General features: G+C 40.2%; 1 protein-coding gene across 8 annotated transcripts in view; it reads left to right on the top strand.

Moving 5' to 3' along the window:
* The window catches only part of esrrga (estrogen-related receptor gamma a), a 189,060-nt gene that overhangs the window by 134,620 nt on the left and 35,867 nt on the right, over positions 1 to 18,573 (top strand). The gene's annotated exons all lie outside the window — the stretch shown is intronic.

The raw sequence follows: 18,573 nt of genomic DNA, 5'->3' as shown, positions 1-18,573 counted from the left end.
CCTCATTCATTTTTAAAAATGTTTTGAATCTTTTTTTTTTTTTTTTCAATTGGCTTTGTTACAGCACTTTATTAGCTACTTTTAAGCATTGCACTAGCTTTATTTTATAAAAATTTTTAAGGATTGTTGTTTTTACAGCATTTTAGACACAATCAACACAAATACAAAAGCACAAAAATTTTACCTCCTTGGTATTCATATGAAATGTTTGCTATTGGTTTTGTTGAATGCCTAAGGTCCCTCACAGTTCTATGTGTGTAAAATGCTCCACTAGCTTTATTTAGTTTGTTGATGTTACTAGCTTTATTAGCATTTGAACATTACTTTAGCACATTTTTCTGGTTTGTTTTAGACATGCTTGCAAACACAAGTTATGGCTGTTCATTTTTAAATATTTCAATTGATTTTTTGTACGACTGATGTCCCTTGTGGTTTTTTGCAAATCAAAAGTTATGCTAACATTTTGTTTGGTGGTTTTACAGAACTTACATTTTTTAAACATTTTGATAGCACTTTTCTCAGGTTTTGTTGTTTTCAGTGATTTAGCGCAGAACTCACTGGCCTGGGATCAGATTAAATCCAGATCAGTCATCTATGTGTGTGTGTGTTAGTTGTCAGCCGGCGTTAACCGTGGCTGGCTAGCTTTGGTGAGGTACGGGCTAAGCCGACGTGTCAGCATCCTTGCAGAGGTGTTGGAGGGTTTTGGGGGAGGGGGTATGGGATGTTACCCATAGCCAACAGCTTGCTTAAGGGGAAGATCTGTCTGAAATTAGCCCTGTCACCCCTGGGAGACATGGAGGTGGGGATGGGATAAGTAATCCTGATAAAGAAAGGATCCTTCTCTCACACTCACACACACACACACACATCCACAACATACACTTGGAGTTCTGTACACCCGGCAGCCAAAGTGATGAAATCCTTCGGCACACACAGCCAAACCCCCGCAGGGCTAGTCGAACCACCCAACATGATATCTGTCCAACTATCACACCGCAACTCTCACCTGCAGCTTAACACCCCCACATTGTACACACACACACCACTCATACATATGCACAAGCAAAGCCTCTCAATAACAGCACACATTCACCGTCGTACACCGAAAGCTTGTGCAGGTGCTCACCTTGCAGGCACAGGCGCGCTCTAGCTGCAAGGAAATTGCTGCCTCCAGCTACGTCTCTGTTTGACCCTGGGGGCCAACCGCCTGCCGCGTCGCTACCTCCAGCCACCCAACTGTAAAATTATATCCACAGACAGTCAGAGAGACAGCGACGGGGCCTGACGGAGCACTGGCCTGAGACCGCAGCCGGGAATCAGCCCTAACATGCTCAAGCTAAAGCACCCGGCGGTACGCAGCGTGAGGGGAACGAGAGCCGTACATCAGGACTGGAGAGTGCTTATTACACAACACTTAGAGAGATGCAGTTCACACACTCACAGAAACACTCACTGATGCATGCAGCGCTGATCACACATACTTATACTCAGAGAAAGCACTTATTCACAAGAACATATACACTAGGACGCTAATGCATATACACGCACCCATAAATACCTTCATGCTCTTCACTCCGCTAAACCTTGCGTACTGAAGCTAGGGAAAATGTGCATATGTGTGATGATGATGATGAGGCTAGATTCTCAGCCACTCGTTCCTCATGTCTGAACATGACCTTCTCTATAGAGAGAGCTCTCTTTCTCCTACATTTTTGGAGTGATACTTCTGTCTTCTGTCATAGAATCTATTTCAAACATGGTATATTTTATTTGCTTTCATCTAAACTCAGAAAGCGAATAAGAGAGAGAGAAAATAAGAAACCTGCAGACGCAGGTTGGCAGTGATAGGATGCACCTTCCGAATATGTAACATCTAATTCCTGCAGAAGGCAATTAGAGCTCGCCCAATTATTGTGCTGTGTTATAGATAGCGGCTGTCCTAACGAAGGCTGGAGTTTGGATTCTGACAGCAGTGGCTCTCCCCACTGCATCTCCCTGGGGACACAAGCAGCCATGGAAGCAAAATAGCCAGACCTGCCTGTAGATATGAGTAGGCTAAATGTCTCTCTCTCTCTCTCTTTCTGTCTCACACACATACACACTGACATACATACTCATACATATAGAGTGCGTGCTGCTTTTAGTCAGAGCAAGAGAGCAATTTAAAACTCAAAAGCCTGCCTCATCGCATCAAATCCCGCTTAAAATTCCTCTGCTTCTGTGCTGCAAACCCTTCAGTGAAATATATAGCTTGCTGGCCACTGTCACCATTATCATGACTGACACAGAACATGCCAGAGCCAATGATCACAGTGGTCAGATACAGCTCTGCAAAAAAAGTTCTTATTTTCGCACAATATTTAGTCTATAAATTCTTAACTGGTAGAGTGTGACCCAAATATTGGTTCTTCTTTGTTGTTGAAACTCTAGAGTATTTTGATGCAGATTTGTGTGCCAAATCGGATAGTTTGCATGACATTCACTCATCCTGTGTTGAGTGGCCAGTTATTGGCTGCCAATATGATTAATTCTGTAATTACTTTAATCTAAAATTCTACAATAATAATAATAAATTAAAACATTTTTTTCTTATTAGATAATAAATAATTCTGTTATTGTGATTATTATTAATTATGCTTTTAAGTTATTGATTTTAGTGATGTTTTTAAAGAATTTTTGTGCGGTAAACAATTTTGGTACTATGTAGGGTCACCATTTTATGTGAAATCTAGGTTTAAAAGAAAAACCAGTGTACCCCCCACTCACACCACCACCACCAGGTTAAATGGAAAACTATAACGAAATAATAAAATCTTTAACAATACGTTTTGTGCTAGAAATGATAACTTGAAGCTGTCTGAGTTAAGTCGTCCCAAGTGTCTCTGGAAAAAGATGGAGAGAGTGAATGAGACCCAGAAAAGACTATTGGCTTGACAGGAGTCTTGTCGAGTTCATCTGTCTTACCTCCTTCTTCCTCATTTCTATTTTTCTACCTTCCATCCCATTTCTGTTTTATCCATTCATTTCTGTTTTGTCTTTTTTTTTTTTTTTGCTTTCCTTAGTTCGTTCTTTCGTTCTTTCTCCCTCTCTCTCATTCATTCTCACACACTCCATCCCTTCCTCGGCTGCCTTTCGCTCTCTCGCCCCTCTCTTCCTCTGACGGGGGGCATAAATCATCGTGCTGTCAGCGGGCGAGGCTCGTTGGATTATGCAACGCCGCCATTCATTTAGAGCCTGAGGAGAGGACCCGTCTGAGACCACCCTCCACCCACCACGTCCCCCCACTCTTGCCTCCCCAAAATAGAGAGCCAGCATCTTAAAGAGAGCTCTCAGGGGGGTGATATCATTATGCAGTCTCTCTCTCTCTCTCTCTCTCTGTAGTTTGCCCTACTTTATTCCTAGATAGCGCCTCTGTGTGTGCTTTTAAATGTCAGCATGGCAACTCTTTCTCACAGCTGGTTTGTTTTTCTTCCAGTGTGCGATTGTGCTACACCTTCAGTTCGAGGTCCGACCCATCTCCTCGTTAAAGAACAAATTGTTGTCCATCTTATCGCTAAGACTAATATACTGCTAGATATGTGGCAAACCAACCAGACAGAAAAATCATTGTGAAAAGCACTGATGATATACCAGTACACTCTTAGATAATAAAACTTCCAAAAGTGGGTTTTCACAGCAATGCCATTTTGGGTTTCCCAAATGTCTACGTTATTTAATTATATAAAATATTTATAGAACTTACACTGTGACATCCGGTTTTAGTCTAACTTCTAAGTATGAAATGTCACTCAAAAGAAGACTTTTGCCTCTTCATCGTGAGGGAGAAAGTGTGCACCGCAGACAGTCACGCTCTTCAGAATGGAGCCATTTGAATATCATGACAGCCTCATTATAGTGTCATAACTGACTGGCAGGCCTTGCATGATAGCGCTAGTGATGTGTATCACAGCACACACCTTCCTTCAAGGATTGAAAGCATGTTGCTTCACCTGAAATAACCCTTCGCGGGTCATCCGGGAGTCGTCCAACTGTTCTATCTACCGCACCTGCTTAAAAACCCAAACTACTGGCCATAGCACACCCCTCCAGGTTGGGTCTGGGAATGAAACAGCTTGGTTAGTTACCCTCCATCCCCCTCATCTTGCCCTCCTCTCCCTCCCCCGACCCTCTCTTACTATTTAGGAGATCCCCTCTGGCGCTGCCTAAAACGACACACATAATTAGGGCATTAACTCCTCTTAATTGCAGAGAGGTTTCTCTTTTTTTCCGTGCAGAGACAGAAAGGTCATCGTTGTGCCTTTTCCACCTCCTCTCCAGCAGCAACAGAAGGCACAGTAGCGCAAATCCCTGCTCGGCTCCTTCCTCGGTTCTCCCCTGCCACCGCTCTTCCCTCCCCTCCAATCCCTCTGTTCTCGCACTCCCTGGTTGCTCGCCATCCTCAACTAAATGACATCTTTAGGCATTCGAGTAACCCACAGAGGATTGGTGGAAGTCCCTGCGCTGAATCGGAGGCAGAATGAGCGTTGTGTGTTTGGACCCCAGCCAGGCGGGGGAAGATTTTACATGCTGCTGACTTTGGAGGACTCTTCCCATCCTCCTCCTCCTCCACTCGTACATTTCCCAGTCTGCCACAACCACTTGTGGGCAGAGGGACAGCTGGAGGTCTGTGCTCTTTCGTTTTCCATACAGAGCACCAGGGACACTTTGCTGACACTTTAATAAATGATGATTTTTCCCAAAAGGCAGCTGCTTGGCACATCCATGGCAGATATTCACATAATTGGGTGATGTATACATACAGTGGCCACAAAAAGGACTTGGACAAAGTAGCCACAATTAAGGTGTGAATGCTTTAGCATTAGATGAAATATGAAACCAACACTGTAAAAACAATTCCGTAAAATTTACGGTAAAAAACTGGCGTGGAATTTTACCATAAAAAATATGGTAGCAACATTTTAGGTTTTACGGATTTAACTTAAATTTACATTTAAATACCGTAATTTCATTACCTGATATATTGTTAATATACCAACCTGTTGAAGTACTGAAATCTGTTTTGTACCTTTGGTAATACTCTGATAACCACCAAAAGCAGATGGTGATGAGAGAGTCACATGATGAACCAAAGCCCATCACAAGCAGCTTTTAAATATTAACATATATAGAAGGTGCACAGTGTCATTCACACAAACACTAAACACCATCATGGTAACACACATGAAACTAAAATAATGCAATAACAATAATTTAGCAGCATTAGATGTAACATACAACCATAATGTACCCAACTGATAAGAAAAAACTAAGAAACATAGTTATTTCAACAAAAAAACATCAAATTTGAAATGTAGCGTAGGGAATTCTGGAAATGTAAATTTACGGTTATTCACTGTAAATTATACATTCTTTTTCCCACTTCCAAAAACGGTATACTAACGTAAAATTACATGTAATATCCAATACAGTTATTTAAAATTAAGACTCTTTTTTTTTAATGTTTTATTTATGTTTTATTTATTTTTTGTTTTAATGTATTTAGATTTTTTGTTTTAATTTAAGGAAAAAAATGTATTGTCCATTTATCAGTTATGATCCATAATATTGAAATAATAATTAGTATCGTTAGAATTTGAATTTCAGTGCATCCCTAGTATAAATAATTTTACACTGGTGTAATTTGCTTTCAGATGCCTCTTGATTTTTTTATTTTGTTTCTAATGCAATGAAGTTCATACATTGACTTAAGTGTCCATGTACTTGTTGGGTCCATCGTACATTCAAATGCAAACAAATGCAAATTTTCTCATCAACCTGAGATACTTGTGGCCGAATCACCTTAAATGCAAGCGCTGTGAATGTGTACTTCCACAGGCCTGGCAGATGCTGCCGAAGCAAGGGCCTTCGATTGAGCTTGTGATTGAGTGGCTCGGCAATAGTCTGGACCGCTTCCAGAATTCAGCGTGTCCCTCATCACAAGTGCTTGCAGCCCACCGCCCGCAATCCCAGAGAACGCCTCCATTGGGACGCTCGTGCAGCCGCCTTGTCCAGCACCTGCTGACCTTTTAATGGCTCTATATGGGCTCTTGCAACCGCACCAATCATGCAGCTGCCTGACTGTCATAACAATGCAACAGTAACATGTCGTTTTGAATGATGTGGCTCAATCAGCGCTCTGTACAGTGCAGTGGGCCATGGCCGCAGGCTGTGATTTGCCTGCGCTGGCTCTCTCCGACTGCTTTGTTTTGGTAATTTGTGACCAATTTCCTTACTGGGCTGCACAATTTGTGACCAATTTCCTTACTGGGCTTCACTTGTGCATGAAGGCACAAGTCGGACTGGGCTCTTGGCTTCTCCGGTTCTGCGCCGCTGCTTGCAGACGGCAGGTTTTTTTTGCATAGACAGACCATGCTGAGCCCACAGACTGTGCTTTTCCAGCCGGCCAGGCTGATTTGGTTGCAGGGCAGGGTCTGGAATTTGGCAGGGGCCTGATGCCCGCACAGCTGGCGCGGCGAGAACGTCCTTATTTCTTTATGTCAGGAAGCAGGCCAGTAGCATCGCTACGGCCCAATCGCACCCGTTTACCCTCGCAAGGCGGAGAGCATCATCCTCTCTGTCCTGATTATCTTCACTTATTGGGAACTGACACCTCACGCACACACATACTCGAGGCACATGGTATCCATATCGCCATACTCTGTCAATCCTTGTGGACTGGTTAGTTTGAGCAGGAGAACGTGGATGTGGAATGCAGGGAAGATGGTTTGAGCGACAGACCGTTCTGGTATGAGCCCTGAGGGGGGGCTGGGGAGGCTAAATTTGGTGCAATGTGGAACTGCTGGCTTTGAGAGGCTTGATAATAGTAATCTATGAATGGCAGGAGTGCGAACACGGGTGAGAGGAAGTCTTGAATTCCTACCGTAGAGTCGGCAAGGCAAACATTTTTTACGCACTCAGGATCAAAAGCGCTTCACCAATCTGGATGCAACATTATTACTTCCAAGGGTAAACATACACTTTAGTTTCAAGCTCCAAATCCACTGGTACAGATCTTCTAATGTGAATCCTTAACAAATTCATGATGGCACTTTTGCCGCCACATCTGTTTCTTTATAAGCGCACGACAACACAACAGCGCAAGTCTAATTAGCATGAGTGTCAGCATGTACAAAAGCAATTGTGTAATTTGCTGTAAAATAGGTCACAGGCATTGAAACAAAGTATTATAAATGTATTTCTGTCCTGAGGTTTGTTACCACCAGGCACATCAGTACGCATCTGTTAATTTCTCATCCAAAAATAGTGTAGAAATGACCTGCTTAGTTTGATGCAGGGTGTTAATCTATCAGCGATATCCCCACAGATCTGCCCGTTGTTGTTGTTAGACATGTTTTTTATGTTGTTTTTATTTTCTGTTGCCTGTGTGGTTGCCATTTAGTAGGTAGTTTTCTCCGAAGTGAAGAACTGAACCTGCAGATTATGTGATAGCAGGCCACATGTTTAGCTATTATGCTACCAGCACGCAAGACCGATTGTGTTTTTAAGCTCCTATTGGTAAAGGTGCACAACATACATGTCTTGAATGAGGAAAAGCACGACTCTCTGCTGTGCACACACACACACTTACAAACACACAAACACGCTTACAAACGGAGTATTATCCTCTCCCGGTACCTCAGGCTGTCCGGCACAGAGCTGTTAAAGCACTGATATGACTGACAGATGAAGTTTCTTTAGAAGAGTGTATTTCAGTGGGTCATACCCCCATCACTCAGCCGTAAACCCACACCACACTTATAGTCCCTGTGTTTACCTCACCTAAAAGTATCACAAAACCGACACACAAATAGCACACAGACAATCAACAAAGGATTTTTTTTCTTTGTGTGTTTATTGTGAGTATTCGTGTCTCCATTTAAAAGACGCTGTCGTGATCATGTGTGATGAGTCAATGCATCCCTCACTATGTGCAATGGAGAATTAATGTGAGCTGATTGCAAAGCATTTCATTTACTCATTGTATTTAAATTGCTTTGGGCTAATTAGATGGCACAAGGCCTAATTGTACGGATTTTTTAATAAGTGCTGATGAGGTGAATTTGACGCATGTAGAACAATATCTTCAGATATTTTTAGAGTGGTGTGGTGGAAGGAGAGAGATGACACACGATTTCTTTCTTTTTATTTTATCATGTTGTTTAAAACCTAAATATGTAATGCATATAGTGGGGATCAAATGTCTGAGACCATTGCATGCTTTTCTAATTTATTATTATTATTATTTACATGGTCAGAGTCACAAATTCATCTTAAGTGTCCATTTTTATTATTTTTATTAATATTTTATTAATTATCTTATTAATATCTTTATAATATTATAAAATATATATTTTATAATGACATTAATTCTTTCTATATCTATATATATATATATATATATATATATATATATATATATATATATAAAATTCTGTGTGTGTGTGTGTATGTATACATAAAATGTGTATATACATAAAACACATACTAAAAGTAAATATTACTAATAATTTGGTTTTGTTTTAAATAAAATCAATATGATATTTCTTGTGTTTGTGTGTGTGTGTATGTGGTTTTCTTTTTTTTTTCTTTTTTTGTCTGCTATTGTATTATGTCATATTTGGGTTTTGATAATATGAACACATATACTACGTTCACATTCTGAGTCCCAATTATGCACTGTGGAAGAACGAAAGTGGAATAGGCTGAGATGCTTGTTCTGTCGTTTGAAGGGTTGAATGAACACACTGGGCATGGTGAAGTGGCAATTACCCACTCATCTCCCACCGACCGACCTGAAGCAACCTGCAGGCCTTCCTTCAACACCATCAGTTTCCCCACTGCCCCATATTAACCAGTGTGGCCCAGCCCCCAGCACCATCCCGTGCTCTGCTCTAATGCAATCTCCCCCATCAGACGGCCACCATCACCCACTGCCTTACAGCGCCCACGCCCTTCCATAGTGACACATACCGTATCAATCTTACAGCTCCTGATAGACGATGACCTGCCACGAAAATCTGTCTATTCCGGTCATGTTGAAAGCTTATAAATGTTTACACATTTTTGAAGGAGACAGCCTTCCTTTTTTAGATGATTCATTGCGTATGTGTATACGGAATGTGTTGAAAGCGTACCTGCATGGTTTGTGGTCCCAACAGTTAACTCATTTTCATATCTATTACTGTTCAACCCCTAAGGGTTAATTTTGTTACCCTCTTCCCCCATCGTATACCCCTGCTCAACATCCAAACCTCTACAAGTCCTCCACCCTCAGAAGACACCCACTGTCTGTTATGATGATGTATCAGAAGCCCTCCATGTGATCAGTGAGGCCGAGGGGAGCGCTAGCACAGCAGGGAACGCCGTTCCGTGTGAAAGTGTCTGAATGCAGCAGCGGAGGGCTCGGCCCGAGACACACGACTGATGAGACTTTAATTAGATCATTTAGAGGCGAGGAATTGTTCAGGCAGAGAGAGGCCTTGTTAATGCAGTCATACAGCTCACTAAGTAGTTTTTTCCTCAGCAATGATTTTCCTCAGGTAATAACCAAGACTACCGCACACAAATACAGACAATGGAGCTTTAGAACGGAGTCTATCTATCCATCTGTCAATCCTCCATCCATCCATCTTTCCATTTGTGTATCAGTCTGTTATATTTGGCTGACGGATTGAAATGTGTTTTGTTTTTAGTTTATTTATTTATGAAAAATGTGTAGATATACATTTCTTTATTATTATTATTATTATTATTATCATCATCATCATCATCATCATTATTAATAAATACAATTATATTCTATTATTATCAGTCTGATAGTAGAAGCAGATCATTTCAAGACTTTTTCTACAATATTTATAATGCTATTTATATAAAGTATATTAGTAGTAGTAGTAGTAGTAGTATTATAGATAGTAGAAGCACATGATATTGAGTTTTTTTTTCTTTTTTTTAAATAGTTTATGTATGCAACTATCACAAAAATCTGCATCACTGATTATCTATGAAAGAATGTGGAATAAAAGAGAGGGAAAGAAAGAAAATGTGATATTTTGTTGGTGAATCCAAGCAAGCTGCGACGTCAGGAATAGACAGCGTGGTTGCCACGTCAGATCACAAATTATATTGTACTTTGACAGATTGTAGCCTTGCTTTACAAGTGCAGTTACATCTCATTTGTCACTGTTTGATCTGTAAGTGTGGCTACAGGAAAGGAAGGCCCTCCATCTTGCCAGAAATTTAATGGCTGGGAGACGGCCGACGGCCGACAGCCACCTGCCCACAGACCGCAGCGCTGATCTGTTCTCATTTACTCCACCATCAGGCCAGATGAAGGCAAAAATCGCTCCTTTTGATCCCGCAATGTTGGCCACCACCTCCCCTGGCCGATATCTCACCCCTACACACCCGTGTGCTGTTTACACCTCATTCTGCCTTGGCTTTTGCCCACCATTGGGTGTCTCTTCGGATTAAATAGAGACCTCAGATGTAAACAAAATCACGCTCCTTGATTTTGAATTGATGCATTTTTCTCCAAAGCCCCTCTCAGATGGAACTAGTTCTCCCAGGCAAATTTGTGTTTCACAGGCATACTTTATGATTTAAACCCTGTTTGAATTAAACATATCTATGATTTTCTTGCATAACCTTGGTAAAAATAATGGAGCAAATTAACCACAGTTTTTCGGCTAACTCTGGTGTCCTCGGAGAGCTACTCCTTTGGGATAGCAATGCCTGTGTTTTTTTTTTCCACCACTGTTTTAATTTATTTTACTCTTTGTAGAATAGCGTAACTAAAGCTAAATTTGTCATTGCAGTGCCTCGTGCATCTTTTTTCTTTCTTTTTTTTTTTTATTCTGCTTTTTCACCTATTCCTTCATTATTATTATTATTAGTGGTAGTAGTAGTATTGGTTTTATTGGTATTGACAGATAGAAGAATCAGATGATATCAGGGCTTAATTTTCTAATTTAAAAAGTTTACTTTTTAGTAGGTTTAGTTAGAATACTTATATTGAATACTTTTATTTTACTGTTTAAATATTTTTAAAGCAATTATTTGATTTATTTAATGTTATTGATTATTATTATTTATGTGTATTCATTCACAGTTTTTTTTATTATATTATAAACTATTATTATATATAATAATTATTATATCAAATTGTAAATAATAATAAAATATGATGATTATTATTATTATCATCATTATTGTTATTGTTATTATTATTATTATATAAAATCATCATACATGGTTGTAGACGTCATGGGTTTTAGTCCAGAAAAAGACATGGGCCAAGGGGGCATGTAGAGATGTTGAAAGAGTCTCAGTCCATTGTGTGGTGTTAATTCGCTCTGCTCTGCTTGCTCCTGGGCAGACCGGAGGCCTGGGTAAATTCAGTTTGAACACGGCACATTGTCTAAACATATCGGCCTGCCAATCAGTCACCCCGAGCCCTGATAAGAGCCGTCTTGTATTATTGAATCAACAATAGGGCGGCTCTGCCGGCAGGAAGATAACACACGCTTATTTCTCTTTAAGTCTCGGCAGAAGAAAGGCGCTGTCCACATCCACCTCATATAACTGCCTCAATTACCATAAAAACCACTGCCGTGCCCAACCTCACACATGCCTCTGCTGCTGTGAAGGAGCCCGCTGTACGTGTCTGTGTGTGTGTGTGTGTGTGTGTGTGTGGAGGGAGAGGGCCATAAGATAGCACTGTGTTTCCAATTATGAATTTCAACATTTCAATCATTTGGATGACATTCCATCAGCGCTCAGCACCCCCCTAAAATTTCAGTGTCCTTTATACTGGGGATCCTGGATGAAAGATGGGTCATAATAAAATTGTGCTCGCCTCTGAACAGCCATGACTCGATAACCAATAACAGCTTTACACAAGTGACACCGTTCCACTCACAAACACCTTTTCCATCGCTCCGGTTGTGTTTTTCCCCTCGCAAAGCAAGCACAAACATGTCAATTTGACCTAGATGCCGATCCCCCTTCTCTCTCTCCAATGTACGTGGCCGTTTGAAGTGGGGAAATCCGATGGTGATCCAATCACAAGTGATTCCAATATCGGCAGTCAGCAATATTCCTCCGCCCCAAAATGATCGCCGTTCATCACTTTGTCTATTAAGTCAGCCATGCATTTGGCAGTTTAGCAACAAAGCCCAGAAAGAGACGCAGCCAGCCACGACTGGAGTTTCTGTGCCGAAATATCACACTAAATTTGTCCACATCAGTCAATGCCCACTCGCTAGCTTCGGCCCACTGCAGTCACATGACCAGGGTACCTGCAGTTCGCTTCTCTCTCGTTCTCGTTTTAAGCAGTGTTGAGAATGTACAGGGCATGACACAATAATTAAAGTAAGTAGATAGCTCAGTAATTCTCTCTGGATTTTGTGCGGACAATGAGCGGGGCTCCCTCTCTCCTATCTCTTTATTTTCTCTGTGCATCTCCTTTTTCTCCGGCCCTGGATCTGCCTGTGTGTAGGGAGAGGCAGCCAAGCACCGGACACATTTCATTAGGATCACCCACTCCTGCTCCTCTTTTAATATTTGAAGGCTCATTTGTTAAGTGGGAATGGTCTTTTCTCCTTGTCTTTTTTCCCCCCTTTTTGTGGGCTTTGGAAATATAATTTTCAATTTTTAATTTGATTCATTTAGATTAAAATCATTAATCAGGACTGAAAGTGAGTTAATTTTCTGGAAAATAAATGAGCTTGTTCGGATAGCTCTTTATTAAGTGAGAGGTGTGTGCAGAGGGGTGGGCGGTGATGGAGGAGGGTCTCTTTCAGGTACTATAGGATCAAATATTGGCCCAAAATGAACGAGTGAGAGAGATGCGGTACATGGGCTTATCCTGTGATTTTGTGCATCTAGATGTCTACATTTCCATAATATTGTATTAAACTGTGTCTCAAATAGAATATCTTGTTTTAATTGTGCTGAAATGAAATGACATGGAAAAAAAAAGACTAACCATAAAAGGTTATATTATAATAATATGTTATATTATACTATATTATATATATCGTAATTCGGAAAAATACAGTTATTTGTTAGAGTTATTCAGCTTTTTCAACTTAGGTTAAAATTTTAAGTTGATTTTAACCTATTTGGTGCAATATATTATTATGTATAAATATATATTGTATTTCATTTATAAACACAATTAACTATTATATAATACTATTTTATAAATTGTTATAATTATTATTTATGTGCATTTTGGCAACTATTAAACAAGAATGGAGCATCAAGAGTTGTTTTAACAAATAAAAATAGTCGAAATGCGCTTAAGATTCATTTCTTTCATAACATTTCTGTTGGTTTGAGTTGTTGTAAGTATAGGTTTTGGAAGGATTGGGTCTTTTTTTTTTAATCTTTTAGAATGTGGTGTTGATTTGTGCCCCCTGTCTAATTGAAACAAACTGCTAATACCCTTTTTCGGAACACAAAACGACACACGCTCTCCCTCACACCAAACCTGACTTGTTTGTCAAGGTGGTCACGTCTGTTTACTTACCGGTGGTCAGCACATTTTCAAAGGATGCAAATCCTTGTCAAGGGCTAAGCCGAGCATGAGCGGAAATCTTTCACCATCAAAAATTCAAAGCATCGCTTCTGATATTCCAGAATTCAAAGTACCACCCTCAATGTTTAATTTCAGTAGCCGGCCAATCAAAAAGCAGAACCCAGATGTTATTCTGAGTTTGTTTGTTTTTTGGTTTTTCTGTTCGGGAATTTGAACATTTCAAAGCTCAAGACAAATGCTGTCAATATTTGCTCCTCAGTGTAATTACGTTATAGAGAAACTCAAGGGGAGGCGATTGTGCCAAGGGAGCAGGAGGGAATTTAACAGGCTTAAACATCAGAAAATCAAATAGAAATCCACATTTTATGCATGAATGGCACCACAGAGTGCACTTGTCCCACAGCTTAGCAACCAACATTTACAGCGGCAAAGAAAATAAATTCTCATTGGATTAAGAGGAAGATTCAGTTGACAGTGTGTGTCTACCCCCTCTCTCCTCTTCTTGCGCTCTCTCTCGCATCGTCCCGGTGAAGATTTAATAATTCATTCCTGTAGATCTCAGGGGATCTGGCAACCAGCAGTCCTGTTGCTTGCCCATGTTCATTTGTCCTAGGCCCATTTGCATTTTGTGTGTAAACTCGGCCGATTGCAATTGGGATTCGCTCTTTTTCTCAGAATGGGGTGTCCCGCTTGCTGGGCTGGCCTCAGCACATGGGACACACTTGGTTTTGCCCTTTGCCATAGGTCACAGTTATTTCCACATAAAAGCTCATAGCATTAATGGAATAGACTGGAGGATGTGGGCTTCGGTGAAATAGGAAAGCTGACTGGAAGCTCACGTTGACAAAAACAACTTGGTCCCCCATGGATTTAACTAAAGTGAACCAGCAAGAATATGTGAATGAAGGAGGGTTGTGCTGTTCTTAGGCCTTGCTTCTAGCATATGAGAGAGAAAGAGTTAAGGTGAACATTTAATAGAGTTTGGCAGCTTAGTAGGCGGGTACTTTTACCCGGTGTTCATTTCTGTCAGCGCCTAATGACTATTAAATGTGCTTTCTTAAAGAGGAAGGTCACTAGGGTCCAAAATTAACACCCATCAAGAGCCAAATGTGAGTACAAATTGTCTTTGGCAAGTAAATAGTATGCAGTTACCAATGGACAGTACCTCAAACTTAGTAAATGGTGTAAATTAAATTGTAAGAATTATTGACTGAATTTTGCAGATGTAAGTGACAGCTTTAGAAAATATCTGTTGCAACTTGCACATCTAGTTTCGATTTAAGAAGTAAAAAGTACTTTCAGGAGTTTATTTTTAGGGGGCGCATGTGCCCTTTTATTTTTCTAAGGATTATTATTATTATTTTTTAGTGAGTCTTAACATGCTCAAAAACACACGTTGGAATCTGTGGTCATTAGGACACCGCAGAGGCTGGGACTTGGCCCCCTGAAACACAGTCAGAAAACTTGCTGCATATCTCATACATACTTGAACGTATGAAACTGGCTACACATATAGATCTCACTGAGCAGAACAACTTCCGCACTGCATGCCATAGGCTCCACCCAACAGGAAGTGAGCTATTCAGGGTTTTTAAATTAAGTGACTGTACTATACGAAAAAGCAGTAGTAAATAAATCAAATGTTTGATATGGTCAGTGTCTCCTTTTCCTTCTAGACATACTGTTAATCTATTCTAGTAGTCAGAGTTAGCTAGTTAAGTGCTTGATCCTCTATATATATTCATCAGAGAGAAAGCTATACTCTTGTGATGCATAGCACCTGTAAAAAGAACTGAACTATCAGCACACGTTTGATGTTCCTGTGAACACTTAAGCCTTTGTTGAGTGGAAGTGGTGTAGTGTTTATGCGTGTCAGCTGCGAGAAATTTGGCCGCCGTATTTACTCTCCTGTGCCCTATCAGCCTTGGCCAAAACAACAGTCTCCTCGCCTCTTTAGTGTGTCTGCATGCATGCTGTTGACTACTAAACAAGAATAGGTGTAATATAATGATGTAAGTTCGAGACATCAGAATTCTCTGGCCACGTCTGATTAATTAGTCTTTTTTTAAAGTGGCACACGTTGCTGCCAGGTTGATTGTTTCTCTCACACTTCCCCGTAAATTTCTGCAGACGCCTTGCAGGATTCCACGCCACCTATGAAATTCAAAACAAGCCTTGTAAGAAGTTTACGGTCATCTGTGGGTCCTAATAAAAACGTGGGGGGAGGTGCGGAGAGGATAGTAGGATAATTTAAAACGAGGGAAAAGGGATTCCACCATGAAGCAACTAGTCTATTTGTCATCTTAATTAAAACAGTAAAATCTTGTAATCTACTGGGGATTTACAACAGTGTGAAATGAATTCTTCTTTTTTCCAATGCCTCTTGTTCTGTCTGCCTGCATGAAATGTGAGGCATTTGCTGTGAAACTTTTTAACAGCATTACATGTCCTACTTAGTGCTAATGTATGAGGCTAATCAGAAGGTACATCTCAGAACATATAAATAATATTATTAGTGAGCTTTGAGCTGTTAATAGCAGAGGAACATTTTTTTAAAAAGAGAAAGAGAAAAGTGAAGTGAAAAATATAGCCAAATGCATTATTTTGTATCTTTTAAAGGAATCCATTATTTAAAGGGACAGTTCACCTACAAATTTGAGTTAAAATTCTGCCTTCATTTTCTCACTCTCATGCCATCCGTATCTATATTACTTTATTTTTATAGTGTAACACAAAATAAAACATTTTTAAGAAGGTCCACGCTAATCTTCTGAGTACAATGAAAGTGGATGGAGACTGGGGATTAATACGGCCAAAAATAATTAATAAGCATCATAAAAGTTCTATTCTTTTGATATATTATAGCTTTATGTTTGGAAATGACTGAAAATGAAATCATTATCGATTAAAAAAAATCCTGCCTTGAAGCTGTAGTCACCAATCACTTTCGTTGTTTGGAAAAGAGCAGCTTGGACAGTCTGCAATAAATATCTCCATTTGTGTTCCACTAATGAAAAAAAGTCAGATACTGATTCTAAAAGACCTTGAGGGTGAAATTCTTATGTCAGAATAAAATTTTTTGAGTGAACTGTCTCTTTAAATGAACTCTTCTTGTCTTTCCTTTGAAGGAAACCCTTAACATTCACAGAAACTGTGTGGTAAGGTGTATTTGCTCTGTTCTGAGACTGTAACTTCAGAGTGGTTTTTGCGGTGTGCGTCCCATGAAGCAATGTTATTCATCAAGATCATTCCGCATGGGCCCATAGATACGCCGTCAAACAAACAATCGGCAGCTCTTTGTATCTGCGTCTGTGTGAAACCTGACCCAGCGGCGCACCATGTGCAGCCAGGCGCCTGCTTGCTTTACAGTCATGTGGCGATAGAAGGTCTATCAGCAGACAGATGTATCCCGATGGTGTGAAGCCACATTCGCCGTTTGTGGAGGGTAACGATCGCCCCTGGGTCGGCATCCCGTAGCCGCATCTTAATCTTAACCATATAAGAGAAGCCACAAAGCTGGCTGCAGATCAGTAACAAAGGGTAACTTATTCCAATGTTGTTTGTTTTGGAGCGTGTAAATCCTTGAACGATCCTCCTTCAGCAGCGAGGGAGGCTTTCCTAATAATATCCCACCGTAGAGGGCGTCTTTCAGGGTTGTGCTGCATTAATTCCTCATCTATTTCCAGCGCATTGCAGGCCTATGAAGATGCAGCTCGGACACTAAACTTTATACACAGTTGCGCATCAGTTGCAGGAGGAAAAGTCAACCAATCGGGCAAATAAATTTGACCCGCATTAATAACCTGGATGGCGGATGCAGGTTTCGTGAAGTAGTACAAAGATGTAAGATGCCGCACGGACTGCAGGTGAAGCTATTACAAGCGTGTCTGTAGCAGTGAATTAGCCCAATAAACCCTGCAGTCCAGGCACCCGGGCTGGAGCAGGATCCGGTTTCTGGCGGGGAGGGCTTGGTCTTGTTAAAATGAGAGGCTGTCAACATGTGAGCGTCGTGTGTTGTTGCATATTTCGGGTGCTGGCATCAAGGAGGCTATGCTAGCAATGTGACATCTTTTTAAGACCGCCGTTCTCGTGTAAAACGAAGCCTGTGGGACGTGTGTTCCTTCGTGGAAATGTGAGCAAACAGGGTCACGGATCTGCTTTTGTCCTGGAGTACAATGTCACATAATCAACAACCAGCCAGGGTCAAAGTTAATTAACACTCATTATCACTCTGTCCCAAAATACGCCTGCATGTTGTGCAGTCATAGTGAAACACTGATCTGTAAGAGGAAATATTACGGCTATGGTTACTATTTAGTAGGAATTAATAGTTTATTTGGAAAGGCATCAATAATAAAGGGATAAAGCAGTATTGATTTAATGAGCATAACACACTAGTTGGTCATTGAAGTCTATATGACTTTGAATGTTATGAACGTGAAGTGTGAACATTATGAATGAAAATCTGCACAGTGTGATTTCAAGTTCATGTCATGGTAATGTTGTATCTCCATTTATTGTACACATCCCAGATCTATACTAGTCAAGGGTAATAGTAAAAAAAAAAAAAAGATATAGGGACAATATATAAATACATTTCTTCTGTTTTTTTATTTTATTTTATTTTAAAATGTTTATTTTTTAATTGGATTATCCCATTTATTTTAATTTATTTATTGTTTATTTTACATAAAGGCTTTTATATTATTATATTATATTATATTACATTACATTACATTACATTACATTATGATTAATAATGTAGACCGTTATTGGGTTTGGGGGACCAACGTTAAATATTATTTGCCCATTGAAAACTCCATTTTAACTGACTAGTGATTGAATTATTAGGGAGAAATGAGTGTGTCCCTTGTGTTTTTGTATGTCAGCATCTCCATTGACACAAATAGATTCGCATTTAGGTGAGTTAAAATGTAATCAGGTAAAACCCATAAGCAGCACTTCAAAATTTCAGTCAGCACTCTTCAATA

Source organism: Onychostoma macrolepis, chromosome 17 (genome assembly GCF_012432095.1).
Source record: "Onychostoma macrolepis isolate SWU-2019 chromosome 17, ASM1243209v1, whole genome shotgun sequence".
NCBI classification, from domain to species: Eukaryota; Metazoa; Chordata; class Actinopteri; order Cypriniformes; family Cyprinidae; genus Onychostoma; species Onychostoma macrolepis.
The sequence above is the reverse complement of the archived record's forward strand: the minus strand, read 5'-3'. Positions and strand labels throughout refer to the sequence as shown.